Genomic DNA, 19,452 nt, shown 5'->3' on the forward strand with positions numbered 1-19,452 from the left:
TACTAAGTCCATTAATTTCAATAGCCAGTCTTCCGTTGTTGGTGTTGATTCCATTTCCCACTTTTGTGCATATAATAATCTTGCTGCCGTAATCATATATAATATTATTCTTCCATATTTCTATTTGTTTATCCATAAAACCCAATAAAAAAAATTCTGGTTTTGACTGAATATTTATCTTTAGAATTTTTTGCATCATCCTACCTATCTGTGCCCAAAATGATTTTGCCTTTTTACACAGCCACCACATATGATAAAATGATCCTTCTTGTTGTTTAGATTTCCAACAAACATTAGAAACATTACTATACATTTTTGACAACTTTTCTGGAGTCATGTACCAACGATACATCATTTTATAGAAATTTTCTTTAAGATTATAGCATAATGTAAATCTCAAGCCTTTTTTCCACATATTTTCCCATTGATCCATTTGTATGTTATAACCAAATTTTTTGCCCACTTTACCATACACTCTTTTACTTGTTCTTCTTCCATGTCCATTTTCAGCAAGAGTTTATACATTTTTGCAATTGTATTTTCATCATTTGTACACAAACCTATTTCAAAATCAGATTTACTTATTTCAAACCCATACATTTTCTTGTCCATTTTATATCAGAAAGATATAAATTGTAAATAGGCAAACCATTGAGAACTATATCCTTCTTTTATCAGTTGTTCTCTCTCTTTCATTATATATTCTCCATGTACATTTTCTAATAGTTCTTGATAAGTTAACCATTTCTCTTTTCCAGCCATTTCTCTTCTGTAAAACGCTTCTTGACTTGAGACACATAATGGTATTTTCGAATAGAACCTTGGTTTATATCTATTCCATATTTTCAACAAAGGACGTCTTATAAAATGATTATTAAAGTCTACATTTACTTTTACTTTGTCATACCATAGATATCCATGCCATCCCCACTTCAGGTTATGGCCCTCCAAATCCAATAGTCTTTTATTCCTCAATAAAATCCATTCCTTTATCCAGACTAAACAGCAGGCAGCAAAATAAAGTCTCAGATTTGGTAATCCCAGTCCTCCTCTTTCTTTGGCATCTTGTAGTAATTTAAATTTAACTCTTGGTTTTTTTCCTTGCCATACAAATTTAGAAATATCTTTTTGCCATTGTTTAAAAGGTAAATCAGAGGATATTACAGGTATTGTTTGAAACAAAAACATCATTCTCGGTAATACATTCATTTTTATCACAGATATTCTACCCATTAATGACAATTGTAGTTTATCCCATTTTAGCAGATCTTTCTTAATCTCTGTCCATAATTTTTCATAATTATTATGAAACAACTTTGAATTTTTATTTGTCATAATGATACCTAAATATTTCAACTTTTTCTCTATTGTAAAATCTGTCTTGTCCATTAACTCTTTCTGTTCCCTTAAAGTTAAATTTTTTACCAACATCTTTGTTTTTTGATTATTGATCTTAAATCCTGCTAACGGTCCAAATTCTTTTAATTTGTCCATCAATACATTAATTCCTTCCAAAGGAATTTTCTAATACAATTATCAAATCATCAGCAAATGCTCTCAGTTTATATTCTTCTTTTTTTATCTTTAATCCCGAAATCCTTTTATCTTGCCTTATATCTCTAAGCAGCACTTCTAAGACCAGAATAAATAGAAGAGGAGATAATGGACATCCCTGTCTTGTACCCTTTTGTATTTCACATGAATCCGTTAAATCTCCATTAACAATTATCTGAGCCTTCTGAGATGTATAAATCGATCTAATCCATTTTATAAAATTGTCTCCAAAATCCATTTGCTCCAAAACCTGAAACATAAATTTCCAATTCAAATTATCAAATGCTTTCTCAGCATCTAAGAAAATCAAAGCTGCTTGTTTATCATTTCATTGTTCTAAATATTCCAACACATTCAAGACATTCCTGACGTTGTCACGTAATTGTCTTTTAGGTAAAAACCCTGATTGATCTTCCTGGATAAATTGTTGCAATATTATTTTCATTCTTTCTGCCAAAATCATTGTAAAAATTTTATAGTCATTATTCAATAGAGATATCGGCCGATAATTTTTTGTTTTAGTTAAATCTTGCTCCTCTTTAGGTATTAATGTTATGTTAGCATTTTTCCAACTATCCAGTATCTTTCCCTCTTGCAAAATAGAATTCATTGTATACTGTAAAGGTAGCAAGAGTTCTTCCTCCAAACATTTATAGTACACTGCAGATAACCCATCTGGTCCTGGCGCCTTTCCTGATTTAATTTTGTTTATAGCTTCAGATATCTCTCTTGATGTGATAGGGCCATTAATAGCTTGTCTCTGAAAGTCTGTAATTTTAGGCAAATTCTGTTTAGATATATACTCTTCTATTTTTTCAGATGGGATTTCCTGACACTTGTACAATGTTGAATAATATTGATGAAAAATCTTTTTGATTTTTACATTATCTGTCAGCATCTCATCTCCTTGTATCTTTAAAATAATATTTTTTTGACGTTCTTTTCTTAATTTATATGCTAACCATTTCCCCGGTTTATTTGCAAATTCAAAAGTCCTTTGTTTAGCAAAATTTAGTTTCCTTTCAATTTCTCTAACTGTCAGCATTGATACTTGATTCTGTAACATTTTAATTTGATTTACAATAGAAACTTTAGTTGGATTCTTTTTCAATTCTTCCTCTTTTTGTTTTATTTCTTCCAAAATTAATTGCATTTTCTGTTGTTTCTTTTTTTTAAATTCAGAGTTACATTTAATAAAATGTCCCCTCATAAATGCCTTACTTGTATCCCAAACAATATTTTCATTTGTTCCTTTATGTAAATTATGTTCAAAAAACTCTTTTAATTTCTTCTTACATTCTTGTACTACTTTGTCATTCTGTAATAAAGATTCATTTAGTCTCCATCTAAATCCAAGATTTTTTTTTTTGAAAGTTAATATCACAGGATTGTGGTCCGAAAAAGTTTTTGGTAATATATCCATTTTAAAAATATCTTTCACTAGATTTTTAGACATCCAAATCATATCAATCCTCGAAAATGTTTTATGTCTTTCTGAAAAATAAGTAAATTCCTTTGCGTTATCATTTATATATCTCCAGGTATCCACCAATTCTAAATTTTCCATCAATTCAAAGCAAATCTTCGGTAATTTACCCTGTGTCTCTTTAATATTTTTTTCAGAAAGTCTATCAATTTTTGGTGAGATTACCCCATTCCAATCACCCATGACACACCAATGATCATATGAAAACTCTGACGATTTTTCCATAAGTCCTGTGTAAAACCTTGTTTTATCTTCATTGGGGGCATAAATACCCACTATCAAAATTTTTATGCCCTGTAAAGTAATTTCAACCCCCACAAATCTACCACTATCATCCAGTAATATCAATTTAGGAAGCAATTGTGGGTTAATGTAAAGAACAACTCCATTTTTTTTTTAATCCAGCCGAAATAAATTCTTCACCCAAATTTTTACAAATCAAATATTTGGAATCTTTCTTCTTAATATGGGTTTCTTGTAAACAAATTATATCCAATTTTAATTTTTTCAAATAATGAAACACTTTCTTTCTCTTCTGCGCCGTGTTGGCTCCATTTATATTCCAAGTTAGATATTTGTAATCCATCTTTAAGCGTGTATTTTAAAATGTACCTGATGCTCCCTTTAATCCATCATCTTCCTTCCCCTCCTCTGCATGTTCTTGTTGACTTTGTTTCCCAGGAATTATATCCATATCTTTGAGTTTATCTTCTTCCATGTCTTTTGAAGCTTTTCTCGAGAAATCCCTTGCTTTTTGAACAGTATTCAATCGATATTTCTGTTGTCTGAATGTAAAAATCACTCCTTCTGGAACATCCCATCTAAATTGAATTTTGCATTGCTTAAGTTTTTCTGTAAAGAAAGCATATTCTTTTCTCTTACGTAAAAGTCTAATAGGAATTTCTTTCATCACCAGTATTTCCTTACCATCAATTTTAAAGGTATTGTTGAAGTGTTGTTGTAATACCATATCTCTGGTCGTCTTTTTTATAAAGTGAACAAGCACATCTCTTGGAATTTTTTTCATTGTTGCATATCTGGAATTGATTCTATAAACTTTATCTATTTCAAATTTCATCCGATCTTCATTCAAATCCAAAAATTTTACTAAGGCATTAACAATTTTATCTCTGATATCTTCAACTGTTTCCTCAGGGATTGCACGGAATCTCAAACAATGTTCTTTATTTCTTAATTCAATCACAGCCATGTAGTCCAAATTTTTTTCTAATTCCAGATTTAATATATCTGTTCTATTCTCCAAGATTTGTACCTTTTCTTTAGTATTTTTTGCATCCTCCATTATTTGCCCAATTGTCACTTTAATCTCATCCACTTGAGTTTTAATTTGGTCTTTTATATCTTTCAATTCAGTTTTCATTTCTTGTTTTAGATCACTAATCCCTTCCATTATTTTTTGAAACATATCTGGGGGTATAACCCCTTCCTGTGGATCAATTGAACCTCTTCACTCCTGAGCCTTAGCTGCTTTTCTAGTTGTCATTCTCAAAAGAAGCCTTTAATTTCTGATATTAACCACTGTTCCAAAACCTAGAGGCAGTCTATTTCTTTTTTTTTTTCCTCCACCAACAAAAGAGTTAATATTCCAGGCCTGTTATTATAGTCCGGCCAGCACAGTTCTTATCTACGTCCAGGAATGCAAAACAATTCTGGTTCACAACACCAAGCAATTAGTAACATATACGAACAGCAGATTCGTCCAAAAAGAAATAATCCAAGGAGAAAAATAGTCCAAAATATATTTCCATCAAATAATAATTGCCTCTCATCCGTTTTTAATCTTTATAACTCCAAATTCAGGCCAGCTTTTTGTCGTAAAAAAAATAAAAATAAATTGTTTACATTTTCTTTCTTCCTTAATTATATTTAACAGAGAAAAAGTATGACTCACCCAGATTTCTCAATTGCTGATTCGTAAACAAATCCCTTTTACTGTAGTAATTTAAGCCAAATGATAAGATTTAGACAGAAGGATGCTCGCTGGTTAAGAACGTTTTTAAGAAGAAGAAAAAAGCCTCGCTTTTTTTCAGTACAGCTTGTTGGAAGTCCTGACCCCGTCTTCAGCCGATCGGTATGCCTTCTTATCTCAGGGAATTCCTGATCAATTCCAGCCGCCGACAGCTCAACGAAGTCCTGTGGAAAATCTGATCGGTTCACCTTTACCTTGGAGAACATTTAATCCAGTCAAAGTTTCCTCTTGGCTGGCTTTTAAACTGAAAAAAGCTTCCTCTGAGGCAGAGATCTCTCAGAGACAACCACCAGCTGGGCACTCACTTCCGGGAAGTCAGATATTTGTATATGTTGAGGTATTCCTTATACTTCTATGCAGTTTGCTATATTGTTGTGAATAAAGGATTAGTTAAAATATTTCCTGGCTGCCTTTCTGGGCAATGCCTGTCAAAGGCACCTTACAACAATAATTTTGTTTAAAAAAACAGAAACCCTAATCAATCCCACCCCTTCTCCTCAAAATAAAAGTCTGTGGGTTGTGTCCCCATTGAAATTAAAGGGCTGTTACTAACTTAGGTTCATTAATTTCAGTGGGTTTACTCTGAGGAGAACTTAGTTGGATGCAACCCAATAAACATACCTTGCCAGCCAATTAAAACACATTTCATAACAGTAGCAAACCATGATCCAGGCCATAAAATATTAATTATGAATGAGCCAATTGGAAGAGGATTTGTGTTTAACTTCACTTTGGTGAATGCATGATTATTTGAGTAAACTCTTATTTGTGGGCTGGTGCATGTCCCCCTAACCTCACTTCCACCCCATCCCCATCCAGGTAATCAGCAGTGACGCTGGTGTAAGGAGGTCAGCTCCATCACTCCAACCCACTATACATGCTTCTACTGCTAGCCATGTATTGTGGCCTACTACAGCCTTGATACAATCACCACCACCTTTTGCAGTCTCAGAGACAGCAGCCAGAAAAGTTTTTTTAAATCCCTGGAGGGCACAATGCATGCCTTGTGGGCTGCATTTGGCTTGATTGGTTTTAAGGTATGCAGACCTAGGCTAGAATGTTGAGTTTGGCTTGAGGAAGCCTAGGTTCAAATCCATGCTTGGCTTTGAGCCTTGGGCATGATACTCCAACCTTGTGGGGTTGTTGGACTAAAATTAGTCTTTGAGCCTCTTGGTGGTATAAGGTAATACAAATTTTACAGTCAGTTCTTCTTTTCTTTTAAGTATTCCAGCTACAGATCACTTTGTATGAAGGCTGCTGCATTTTTTTCTTTTTTAGCTAGGCCATTCATACAAGGATAGAAGCTTAGACTATTCACTTAATCCACACCTCAGTGAAGTCAAGTTGTAGCTAAATTCATTGACATTTGAATCTAGTAATATGAAATCACTAGAAATAAATAGGTACTGTCCTCTCCAGAATGAATGGCCCCTTGGTGCCACCAACACTAGTGTAGGTCATTCCTGTGTGATCAAATCCAACCCCACAATATTCAGTCATCTATAAGTGACCAGTCAGATCTGTGACCTGGCCATCGGGAAGTTGCATTCAGGCCTTCTCAGTAACATAATACTTTCTGTTCAGTAATGCACCATGCACATTTATAAATAAATAAAAAAGTCTTATTTAGGTAACTAGGGTAGCAGAAGGAATGGGATCAGGCTATTTGTGTGGGGGTGCTGACCACTGATGTTTGGTTTTTGAAAATATCAAATCAGTAAGAAACTTCAGTGTAGGTTTGAGTAACTTGTCTTGTGCTGTGAACTTAAAGGAAGTTTTGCTGTCACCTATTCAGATAATTTTTCTGCATTGTGAAGGCCAGAATCATGTGTGTCATGAAGTAAGATAGTGTGGGTTGTACAAATGCACCTTTCATCACCAAATGCATAGAGCAGTCTTAGCTCTTCATCAGCCTAAAATAGAAATCCTTGAGCAGGTTGGAAGAATGATAGCTTTTTAGTGAGATATTCAGCTATTACTCCAATTGCGTTAAGCTACTTTTTTCTTAACAACAACACAATTTAGCAGATCAGTTGTGGGAGGCAGATGCTGAAACATCATAGGACATCTGTAGAAATCTATAGAAGTGTAAATGCCAGCTTATGCGAGTATGCATTTTTATTGCTGTTCTTGACAGTCTGTCAGTACATCATTTTGGAAAAACAAGATGTATATGCTAGTGATAAAAGCAGTGAACACCACTTGCACAATTATGAATTTAAAAGAAAGTAAATGCATATAATGCAAATGAATGGTTCACTTATTTTTAAAAGCCTATTGTCTGTTTTAGATTGTTAAGAAGCAAATACTTTCTGTGGTCTGCACATTAGAGAAGACAGTAATGGAGTTAGTTCTTGTTTCAGGATGTGTGTGTGTTCTTGTTAAGGTGGGAAAGGATGACTTGCATGACAACTTGTTTCTAATTCATGTGGCTGAAGTGAGCCGTTTTCTGAGCTGAACTGGCTTTCTTCTACTTTTTGCCCATAAAAGGAGAAAAGCAGTGCCATGTGGCTTATATAGTGAAAAAAATCACAAGATCAAAACACTGTCTTATTTCAGAAGGCAGGATACTGGTGTTTAGGGTGGGATTTGTTGCTCTTCATTTCTGCACAATTAACTTTACTAGTCTCTTAGAAGTAGGAGTTTGTTCCTCTGAGGTTTGTCTCCAGCTTTTTTATAGGAATCTACACACTTCCTTATAGCTTCTCTGTATGTAGTAAAATGATGGTTAGCTTTGACTCTTTATATGTAATATTTCATTTGTACCATTGTGGTTGACTCCACTGAATTGCCTTATCCATCAACAGTCTTAAGTAACCTTTGTTTCTGGGAAAGGCATCCAGATGAGGAAGTATAATTATTTGAAGTTCTCTAATTTAATCATTTCATTTTCTGGAACTATGCAAGACCACTGAAACAAACTCCCTTTATTTTGCCTGCTAGCGTGTGTATTTGAGTCTCAGGGACAACCTGCCCTGGTTTGCTGGGTCTAGCAAGCTAATTTACAGGCAGGTTTTGTTACTTACTCTCAGGAAGAGAGTAACAATATGGCTGACAATTCCAGGCACACATTTATTATGTGCAAAATAGGACCATAGGAAGCTGCTTTATACCGAATCTGGTATAAAATAAATTGGTCTGTTTAGCTATATTAACTTGCAGTGGCTGGCCAGGGTTTCAGACAGGGGACATTCCCAGCTGTACCTGGAGATCCTGAGGATTGAACCTGGGGCCTTCTGCATGCAAAGCAGAATCATAGAACAGTAGAGTTGGAAGGGGCCTATAAGGCCATTGAGTCCAAGCCCATGCTCAATGCAGGAATCCAAATCAAAGCATACATGACAGGTGGCTTGTCCAGCTGCCTCCAGCTGTCTAGTTCTTCCACTGAACTTCCAGTGGTCCTTCCCACTATATGTTCAAATCTGGGGTTTTGTAGTTTTGAGTGCAGGGAGAGGAACAGAAAAACATACACACTCTAAGAGCCAAACCTTTTTTTACCTGGGGAAACTTTCCTCTTGGAACTACAATTAAGATGAGAAACAGGTTGACTGGAATGACTGTTTGGACCAGATTATGCAGAAGATTATGTCAATGCAATGTTGGATTGTATGTGTGCTGTTGCCAGAAATTCAGAAAGATAATTTCAGCTGAGGCCTTGGCTGGACCCTGTCCTGGACTTCATGACATTTCAGGAGGACATCAAAGAAACTTCCAAGTTGTTGTTAATCACTTTTTCCGCTCTTTTACTTGGAATTGTTTTTAGGGATCTTTAGCTTGTATATACAGCAGCAGCATATGGTGTTGTTTGGTGCCACCGCTCACCTTACCTCCAGTGAGTTGCATCAGTGCTGATTACTGGGAGGTAGAGGGGTAAGGGTCGAGACAGTGCACATGTAGCAATAGCAGGTGGTGTTGTGTGGTGTCACCGCTCACCTGATCTCCAGTCGGTTGCATCAGTGCTGTTTACTGGGAGGTAGAGGGGTAGGGGTGAGGAAGTTGATGCAGGGCACACACTGGCAGGAACGTTGGTTTGGCTCCTCCAGTGTGTTTGCCCCTTGCTGCTACCTTGCCTCTCTACCTCCCAGCAAGCAGCAACTATGTGACTGACCGAAGGACAGGGGAATGACGGCAACCTATCATACTGTTTGCTGCTGTGTTCATGTATGCGTGTTTTTTATTTGTTTATTTGTTAGTAGCTGATGAAGGCGGATGCGGAAATGTTTTGTTAATACAATAAAAACCTCTGTTTTGTTAATCACAATTATGTGTGTGTGTGTGTGTGTGTGTGTGTGTGTGTGTATATATATATATATATATATATATATATATATATGGAAATGGAAATGGACTGCCTTCGAGTTGATCCCGACTTATGGCTTCTCTATGAATAGGGTTTTCATGGTAGGCGGTATTCAGAGGGGGTTTACCATTGCCTCCATCTGAGGCTAGTCCTCCCCAGCTGGCTACGGCCTGCTCAACTTGCCACAGCTGCACAAACCAGCCCTTTCCTTGTCCGCAACTGCCAGCTGGGGGGCAACTGGGCTCCTTGGGACTATGCAGCTTGCCCACGGCTGCACAGGTGGCAGGGCACGTAACCCCTGAGCCACTCCTACTCTTCCTCCCAGTAGGAGCCATGTAAAATCTAGTTTTTAGATTGCCCTTCATCCCTTATGATATAAAAATTTGTTAATCAGTTCTGTTCACCATTTACAGAAGGGAATATAAGGTAGTGAGTAATAGCCATTCAAGTTGGTCAAAATGATATGATAGAATAAAACCGCAGAGTTGTGGTGCTGTACTACTGATGTCTGGGGTTATTGTTGTTGTTTGTTGTTATTATAATAACAATCATAAATTCCTGCATGTAGAAAACTAACACATGAAGGAGAATAAGCTAGTGCAGCTCTCACTTTCCCTGATGCTCTGGTTTACCACACGTTAGGAGTATTTTATGTGGGTTGCCTTCAGGAAACAGAAGCGCCTTACTCACTTTCAGTCTGAAGAAGCATAGCCCAGAATTCTATAGCGTCATCTTGCATAATGTTTTGTAAACCATCCAGAGATTCTGTTGAATGGGTGGTATGTAAATGCCAATAATAAAAAAAAGAGTAGAATGAACTTGTATCCAAGTCAAACATTTTAGCTACTAGACCACAGGGGCTTCCAGTGTCAGCTAATGTTATTTAAGTGTTCTGGGATGCTTCTCCCCTCTGCAGCCAGTATTGCAATTTTCCCCATATGATGCCATGAGATGCGAATTGTAGGATTGGAAGACCCATATTTAATGATGAATGTGTTGTTGCCCTTCCATTGTTCAGCATCTCACCATAACAAGCAAGGGATAGAGGAGCTAAGGACTGGGTTTTTTTATGAGGGATTTTGCAGGAGACTTGTCGCGGTCTATTAGCTTTACTTTGGAATCTTTTTTTCTTGCAAGTCATAGTTTGTTGTTTTAAAACACGCTGTTACACAGTTATTCCCACCCCCCATGACTTAATTTTTAATGCATGCTGGAAGACTGATCATATAACCATTATTTCTTCCACAGCAGGGAACTTCCAAAGCAGCAGCTGTGTATTGCCTTAAGTTAAATTGACTGTAAAGTGTGATTGCTCATATTTGGCATGTGTAATAAGCTTTTCTCCCAGAACATACTGTTGGCTGCTGAGATGCAGGTACTGAACTAGCTTTTTTTTTTAAGTACACTTTATCTATGGTTGAAACAAATTTGTTAGATGTAATTCTCTTTACTTTACTGGAATATATTGGATAGGAACCAAAAGCAATGCATCTAAGTTCTTTGTATCCAGTGGGGCTTTGTGTTTCCCTTCGCTCCCACCCTTGCTACATTGCCAAACACTTTTGAAACTTCAAAAGCAATTTGTACTATGGCATGGGGACTTGGTGTGCACAGAAAAAACAGTTTTTAAAAATTCCCTGGGCATGGCTAAAATGGGTCTTTGGACACCAGCACCTAGTAGTTCATATGTGGTTGAAAACATATTTTTGTTCATAATGGAAAGTTTCCCCTCTTCCTTTATTCTTTTGCAATTATGTAGACTAAGAACTGGGTTTATGAATGTTGTGAAGATTTCGATTTTGTGGTGGTCATGTGGGGAATTGGATCCACATAGAAGCTAGAGTAAAGTCAGAATGCTCACTGATACTGCCTAAGAGCATAGTGCAAAACCTTGGTCATACACATTCCATGCGCCTCTTGCACATCAAAATTTTATCTGCTTATAGATGAGAGAAGATAATTGTGGAAGTAAATGGCTCCCTGTTTGGCTTTCTCTGAACAGATGTGAAGGCTCTAAACATAACTCCTAAGCATAATTGAAGACTTTATGGCCAGAACCTTCCAAAGGCAAGAGAGATGGGTAGATGCTGGGCATAACAGTATTTCTCCATGACGTGAAAAGTAAATGTCCATCTTGTCTGCTTGGTACTCATAAATGCTTTGCAGGCTGTGTGTAATTAAAGGACATAAAATAAGTGGGCAAGGCCATCTAGGTGGCCTCAGTGGATGATCTGTGGATGCTTCCACACAACAGTTTATTGTGGACTCATTGCTATTATTTATTTATTTATTTATTTAGTATCCCGCCCTTCCTCCCAGCAGGAGCCCAGGGCGGCAAACAAAGCGCTAAAAACACTTTAAAACAGCATAAAAACAGATCTTAAAATACATTAAAACAAAGCAGCATTAAAAACAACAACAAAAAACTCTAAAAAGAGTTAAAAACATTATTAAAAAACATATTAAGCAATTCTCAGACGCAAACTGCTACTCATGCATGAAAATTTTTTGCAGCATCCACACAATATCGTCCTCATCAAAATGCCATCCCATATTTCCCCCCATTTCATCCAGATTTACCACTCCCACTTTTTTATTTACATGTATCAAATTTTCCACTGAAATGGTAAATCCGGTGTACCCATTGCGAACATGTCTTTTGTGATGCTTGACCTCAAAAGTCAGATAGTTTTTCTTTTAAAGAAACCTTTTACTTAATATTTTTGAGGAGGAACCTTTGACGTCATGTTTTTGAGGACATTCAGTTTTAAAAGACTGTAAGTATGGATTCGGAAAGGGAAGAGGTATCATATCACAAACATACGTTGGATAATGGAACGGACCAAGGAATTTCAGAAGAAGAAAATCACCCTGTGCTTTATAGATTACTGCAAAGCCTTTGATTGTGTAGATCATGAAAAACTATGGAATGCTTTAAAAGAAATGGGGGTGCCACAGCATCTGATTGTCCTGATGTGCAACCTATACTCTGCACAAGAGGCTACTGTAAGGACAGAATATGGAGAAACCGATTAGTTCCCAATTGGAAAGTGTGTGAGACGGGTGTATTGAAGGAGGTGTGAAAATTGGAGGGAGAAATACCAATTATTTAAGATATTCAGTCGATACCATACTACTACTAGCAGAAACCAGTAATGATTTGAAAAAAATGCTAATGAAAGTTAAAGAGGAAAGTACAAAAGCAGTTCTACGGCTGAACAGCAAGAAGATGTAAAGTAATGACAATGGAACATTTATGTAATTTTAAAGTTGACAATGAGGACGTTGAACATGTCAAGGATTATCAATACCTCGACACAGTCATTAACCAAAATGGAGACAATAGTCAAGAAATCAGAAGAAGGCTAGGACTGGCAAGGGCAGCTGTGAGAGAACTAGAAAAGGTCCTCAAATGCAAAGATGTATCACTGAACACTAAAGTCAGGATCATTCAGAGCATGGTATTCCCGATCTCTGTGTATGGATGTGAAACTTGGACAGTTAAAAAAGCGGATAAGAGAAAAATCAACTCATTTGAAATGTGGTGTTGGACACGGCTGTGGAGTCGGAGGCGGGACCAATTTTGGGTAGAGTTGGAGTCGGTAGAAATGTACCGACTCCGGCTTCAAAATTAATTTTGATTGACAATTTTTTAAAAAATATAAATTCAAAATGTCAAAGAAGCTTCCCATGAAGTCAGCTGTAGTTGAGCATTTCAACATAACTCAAGATGGAAAACATTTTGTGTGTCAGTGTATGACACAGGACCCAGATGAAGACAAATGCTGTGATGCCAAAATCAGCGCATATTCAGGCAGCGATAAAAATGATCCTATGAGAGCTTCCAATGCAGTTGGAAGCAATTTTGGGTGGAGCTGGAGTCAGACAGTAGAAAAATAGAGGAGTCGGAGTCAAAGTTTTGGCATACCAACTCCACAGCCCTGGTGTTGGGGGAGAGCTTTGTGCATACCATGGACTGCAAAAAAGACAAATAACTGAGTGTTAGAACAAATTAAACCAGAACTATCACTAGAAGCTAAAATGATGAAACTGAAGTTATCATACTTTGGACACATCATGAGAAGACCTGATTCACTAGAAAAAACAGTAATGCTGGGAAAAACAGAAGGGAGCAGAAAAAGAGGAAGACCAAACAAGAGATGGATTGATTCCATAAAGGAAGCCACAGACCTGAATTTACAAGATCTGAACAGGGTGGTTTAAAACAGATGCTATTGGAGGTTGCTGATTCGTAGGATCTCAATAAGTCGTGATTGACTTGAAGGCACATAACAAGTATAGACTTCATGTTGTATTAAATTCATATTTTAAACCAGGTTATTTGTTTTTTAAAAAGGGACTGTATAATTGAAAATTCAAAAACATGCAAGTTTTTACATTTATTTTAAAAATCCAATTTCTAAACAGGTAGGATTTGGGGGGTGGGGGGAGTTGAAGTGGACATACTCTGGGTTACCCATGGCTCTGATAGATGTGATGTTGATGGAGGACACCTCTTCCTCTCACTTATGAAAGTAGCCAAGTAAGGTAAAGAAGGAACTTGGCTGTTTCAGTTCAGCGATATGATTACAAAAGGTAACAACCTCTTTGCCACCACAGCTGAAGCACTGATACTCGATGAGAGATGACCAAATAATGGAGGAAACGTCTGTTTGAGTTCAACGGCTAGGGCACTTAGTTGGGAATAATTCATGTACACTTGGAGTTCTATGTTTCTTAACACCTTCTCTCCAATAATGTAATAATTCAAGGCATTGTTGTACTTCATTTTGTTGCTATTAAAATTCTTCTTGTATCATTCTCCCTGCTCTTCTGATATTAAAAATAGGCTTCTAGCTCCCCTTCCTTAGCTCTTATTACCCTCCTAACCGCCCCCCCCTGAAAGCTTGGAGAGTCTGTATTGTTGCGCTATATTTGAATTTTGTTTTGCCCTAATTAACATTTGCCTTCTTCCATGTCACTAGTGAGAGCACATAGATCATGCTGTATAAATAATCATCCAAACTACTTAACTGCAAGGCTAAATTTCAGTACATAAATTCTTAAGTTAAAAAGAAAATAGATTTGCCAATGACAACCATGGTAAGAGAGCTTCATAAGAGATAAATAGCTTTGTCGAATGAGGAAATGTCATTAATGACACACCCTTAACTGTCTATATTTTTTAGTGTGTCAGCTGCCTTAGATTAGATTCCCCATCTTTTCTATCATTAGAACTTTGTTGTTTAGCTTTCTGTTTTATAGATGGGAAAACTTGGAATGAAAGAAAGCAACATCTCACCACTGTTCACTCAAGCATACTACCTGTCTAAATCAGGAATGGCTACCCTGCGGTTGTTTTGGGTCGCCCAAGAACCCATTGGTTTGGGGAACAGCAAAACATCTGAGGTGGTCAGAGCCCAGTGCCCTGAACAAGATACAAATTTCCCCTATCCAGTCATCAGATCAATCATTTTATGAGTAGAGAGGGTGCAACAGTCCCCCCTTTGCCACCGAGGGGGAGGTTTGTCTGCCTGTGAGTCAATATGTGTCTTGCAAACCCGGCAGTAAATAACAGCACAGCATAACTAGAACCAAGGTTTGCAAACTGCCTTCTAACCCTTTCATCAAACTCTGATTTAAAGCTGACCATGAGTAACATGGTGCAGGTGTAATGCTTACTATGGTTAACAATGGAAAGTGAAGTGGGGTGATAATTTGTATGGAGGGAAATCACATGGGATACTCAAATCTTTTAATCAGCCCACTCCTTGATGACAAACTATAAACATCAAATGAAACTACATCATATTTCTTATCTACATATATTTCTATTTGTATGTGGCAGGTTATTTAACTCTCTTAGACTGCATTTCTTTAGTAATAAATTGATGTTCTGAATTTAAAATTGGCAGGTTTCGCTCTTTATTTGGATCTTTAGGAGGCTTTGGAGAATCTCTGAAAAGGTAAGATCATACCAATATATTCTTGTTGGGTGCTTACTTCTGTTCTTAGAAGTGTTTACCCTCCACCATTCATTTTTGCTAGAATAGTTATGGTCTTAACTATTTTAGAAACCCTGCTTGGGTACTGTCACACTTTCAAAGTGCATTGTGATGTGAACACTTTTGCTTTTCCCCATAGTTCTATATTTCTCTTGCTTTGCTTCTAGCTAGTTGCGTGGATTCTGCTATGACTTTCCCTGTGGCGAATGCTGACAGGCAGGATCAAATTAGTGTAGTAGTCATAAAGAAATTCACCCTTCCTCTTTTTTTGGGGGGGGGGGGCAGAGATGACCTCATTTCTGGGAAGTGGGAAAAACATGTATAGTGAAGTCATCCTTATAATTGGCACTGTACTCTATCTTATGAAGTGCTTAAATTGCCACATGCTTGGGGAAACACTGCCACAGAAAAGGCTACTTTTAGTAACCTAAGGAATGTAGAATCTTTAGAGAACTTTTAAGTAACACATCATGTAAATGGTTGATCATGCACACAGTTGCAAATGACCTTGTAGAGAGCCAGAGTAGGAAACTGGATCTGGGCCTGATCTTTATCCCCACACATACCTGTCGGCCAAGTTTGACAGGTGGGCAGGGATGACCACCAGTGAGTCCCCTGGTGACACAATGATGTGAGGTGATCCACTTTTGCCCACACGGTTTGAAATCAAACTATGCCAGAAAAAAAAGTGCATGCAGTGCTTCCCAAGTGCCGGCAATCAGCTGATTATCTCTGTTGGGAAAGACCTGAGCAGAGTGTTTCCCAAACGTTAACTGTCAGCTGATAGTTGCCACTTGGGAAGCATTGTGCAAAGGGACAGCTGTTCAGAGTGCCTGCAAAGCCTTCTTTTGTCCAAGCCCTGCCTTTACCTGCCTCACATCTACCTTCATATATGACATCAGGTGTAAGGCAGGTGAGCATATCTTGCGCCATATGGAAGGCATATGTGTTGAAGGTTTCCCACCCTTATCAGATCAGTCTTGGTATTTTCTATTAAATTGTAAACCTGAGGGCAGGGCCTGTGTCTTTAATTACGGCCTGGGGTTGCCTTTAGAATTCATATTTACTAATAGGCAAAAAACCTTGTGGTTTAAGAATGTACCTATAGCCAACAGATATTTCTATCAAACTTTAAAAAGCAGGGAAATTGGGCAGCTGTAGTGAATGCACCAGGGGAGCAGGAGACCTGACTTCCTCTCTGAGATATTGGACTGCCCTACAAATTTGTAAAAATGCAAACACCATTTGGGTTGGTCTTTCTGAGTCCAATCCACTTGCTGCGTAGCTTGGGAGAATTTGGTAACGTGCCTCTGAGCATATGGTGACTGGTGGCTACACCTGCCATCTCCAAAGATGGAGAATTATATTTTTGTATGTTTGTTGGTGTTCTTCTTACTTTGCTTCTTTTCTGTGTTACTACTGTTTCTACAGAGAATCTAACCTAGAAAATTATATTTTTCTCATTATTCATTGTAGAAATCTGTGTCAAATTTATTTTTATTAATTTCAAAGCCTTTTTATTGGTCAGTGTCATATGATGGTGAAGATAGCCTTTTTTGTTTCAAACTGGATGTTATTTATGCTCTTATTGAGTTCAATGGGATTTACTCCTCTGCAATCATGGCTAGCAGGGCTGTGGAGTCGGTACGGTTGGATGGGTGAGCACTGGGCAGAGGGTTCCCCTTTCCTTTCCAAAAGGAAAAGATTGTGAACAGTATCATTCTTTTTCAGGGTGTTCCCCCACTTCCTTATTCTACAGCAGGCACATGTAGCCTCCCACCCACATTTAAACCAAAACTGTCCCTGGCCACATCCACAACAGACCTTTATTTCACTTTAGAGCAGCCTTTCCCAACTGGTGTGCCTCCAGATGTTGTTGGACCACAACTCCCAAAAACCTCAGCCATTGGCAGTGCTGGCTGAGGCTGTTGGGAGTTGTGGTCCAACAACATCTGGAGGCACACTGGTTGGGAAAGGCTGCTTTAGACAGTCATGGCTTCTCCCAAAGAATCTTGGGAAGTGTAGTTAGTGAAGGGTGTTTAGAGTTGCTAGGAGAGGCCCTGTTCCCCTCACAGAGCTTCAATCAGAGCGGCTGCCTGTTAAACCACTCTGGCCACTGGAGCTCTGTCAAGGGAATAGGAGTCTCCTCTCAGCTCCCTTCACAAACTACACTTTCCAGGATTCTCTGGGGGAAGCCATGACTGTCTCACGTGAAGTCAAAGTTTGGTGTGGGTGTGGCCTCCTGATTAGTCAAGCCAAGCAGATGTGAGTCTGGCTTTTAGAACACTGACAGTTGGTTCTTACTGAGCATGCTCGGGCTTATCATTGACTTCAATGCTAAATTTCTTAAATTAATTAAAAATCAGCTAGGCATTTTTAAAAAACTTTTAAACTGCAGAAGATGAAGGTGAGAGTATGGGGCAAGGTCAATAATAGGATTAAAGGTACTCTGTGAACATGTCTGATTTTTAATTAATTTCAACAAATTATGAGAACACTGAAAAAAGTCCAAAAGGGGTCTGGTTTTTTCCCCTCTCTCTTTTTACACTTTGAAGTCTCGATTCTCTGACTGTTTTGTGTATCGACATGAAAATTTAGAGGGTTGTTAAGCAAGTGTTTCTGAGTTCAGGACTATTAAGTTTTGTAAGGTTTCGTTTTGAAATTAGCTTATGGGAAGGATCAGAATGGCATCGGGGGTATTTTCAATTTAACATTGCGGATTGTGAAAAATCCATGCTGACGATAGTATACAGCCACTCCCGTGGCTGTACAATAATCCATGTTCTAGAACAGCTGCATTGGTTATCTGGGTCCAATTCAAGTTAGTTTTTAAAGCCCCAAATTACTTAGGCCCGAAGTAACTGAGAGACCACCTACTTCTCTACAGATCCTCTGGGGCCCTCTTTGTAGTTCTGCCCCTCTCAGAAGTTCAGGGGTATGTGTGGCTCAGGAGAGGTCATTCTCTGTGGCAACCCCTAAGTTTTGGAATTCTCTCCCTGCAGAGGTACATCTGGCAACTTCACTATATATTTTTTGGCAAATGCCCCAAACACACCTCTTTACCCTGGCCCTTGACACCTGAGATGTGTGTTTTCAGGACCCACCCTATTTTTGTGACTGTAATTTGTTTTAACTGTTTTTAATAATTTTAAATTGTTGTAACCCACACTGGGACCTGCTGGTGAAAGGTGGGCAATAAATTTAATAATATCATCCTCATAATCTTGTGTTTTCTTCAACAGTGCCTAGGTACTATGGCACTAGCAATAATAAAAAAAGATTAAGCTTTCCATAAGGGTGTGGTTTGTATCTTTTCCCCAGAGTATATACTAGAGCAGCCAATTTTACGCTTAGTGTGGAGTTAACATTCTGAAAGGAAAAGGGAGGAACAGAGAGGAGTATGAGAGTTGGACTTCTCTGTAGTAGCACCCAGAATGTGGAACTTCCTCCTGAAAGAGATTTGGTTGACCCCCTCTTTCTTCAGTTGTAGAAGGGATGCCAAAGACTTCATTTATTCCACTTTGACTTTAGGTTGTAATTCTGTACTTGCTTTCCTGTGAGTAAGGTAATTAATTTCAGTGGTGCTTACTTCTTGAGTACATGTGTACAGAAATGCACTGTTAATCTGATTTCACCTCCTGCTATGGCAATGTATTTTTAAGCTGACACAGTTATTTTGTGCCTCTCTTGTACTGCTGTTTTAATGATATGCACAGCAGTCCTATGCACTGAATTCCCACTGAGTTCAGTGATGCTTTCCTCAGTTAAGAACTGCAGCCTTCATGGATGTATTGAATTTTTGCATTTTTAATGTGGGAGCTTCCTTGGGGACTAACTTTTTCTAGAACAAATTAAATAAATAGTAGAAGCTTGCGCCTGGCACTGAAGCATTTATTGTAACCACCCTAACTATAGCCATGGCTTTCTTCTGCTTTCTGACCCTCTGCAAGGCCCAAAGGGAAGGCTGAGCAGTGTGTGAATCTCCTGATCTGTGAGGCAAATGACACACAGAGTATCTGCATTATAGACTGAATTGGTTGACCCGGCCTTGGGAAATGTTGTGGAAATGGCTTTTTATTATTGTCTTTCACACCCACTTACTCTGAGCTGAGGAGAT

The 19,452-nt window shown here is 37.9% G+C and overlaps 1 protein-coding gene across 12 annotated transcripts in view; it reads left to right on the plus strand.

Annotated features, from left to right (window-relative positions):
• CYRIA (CYFIP related Rac1 interactor A) overlaps positions 1-19,452 on the plus strand; it is a 97,498-nt gene that overhangs the window by 22,151 nt on the left and 55,895 nt on the right. For 7 of the 12 annotated variants that reach the window (XM_061622725.1, XM_061622727.1, XM_061622726.1 and 4 more), the window contains exon 2: positions 15,246-15,296. The exons of the other annotated variants lie outside the window; for them this stretch is intronic. The gene's annotated coding sequence lies outside the window, so the exon portion shown is untranslated. The remainder of the gene's footprint in view (positions 1-15,245; positions 15,297-19,452) is intronic. 12 annotated transcript variants of the gene reach the window in all.

Source organism: Rhineura floridana, chromosome 4 (genome assembly GCF_030035675.1).
Source record: "Rhineura floridana isolate rRhiFlo1 chromosome 4, rRhiFlo1.hap2, whole genome shotgun sequence".
NCBI classification, from domain to species: domain Eukaryota; kingdom Metazoa; phylum Chordata; class Lepidosauria; order Squamata; family Rhineuridae; genus Rhineura; species Rhineura floridana.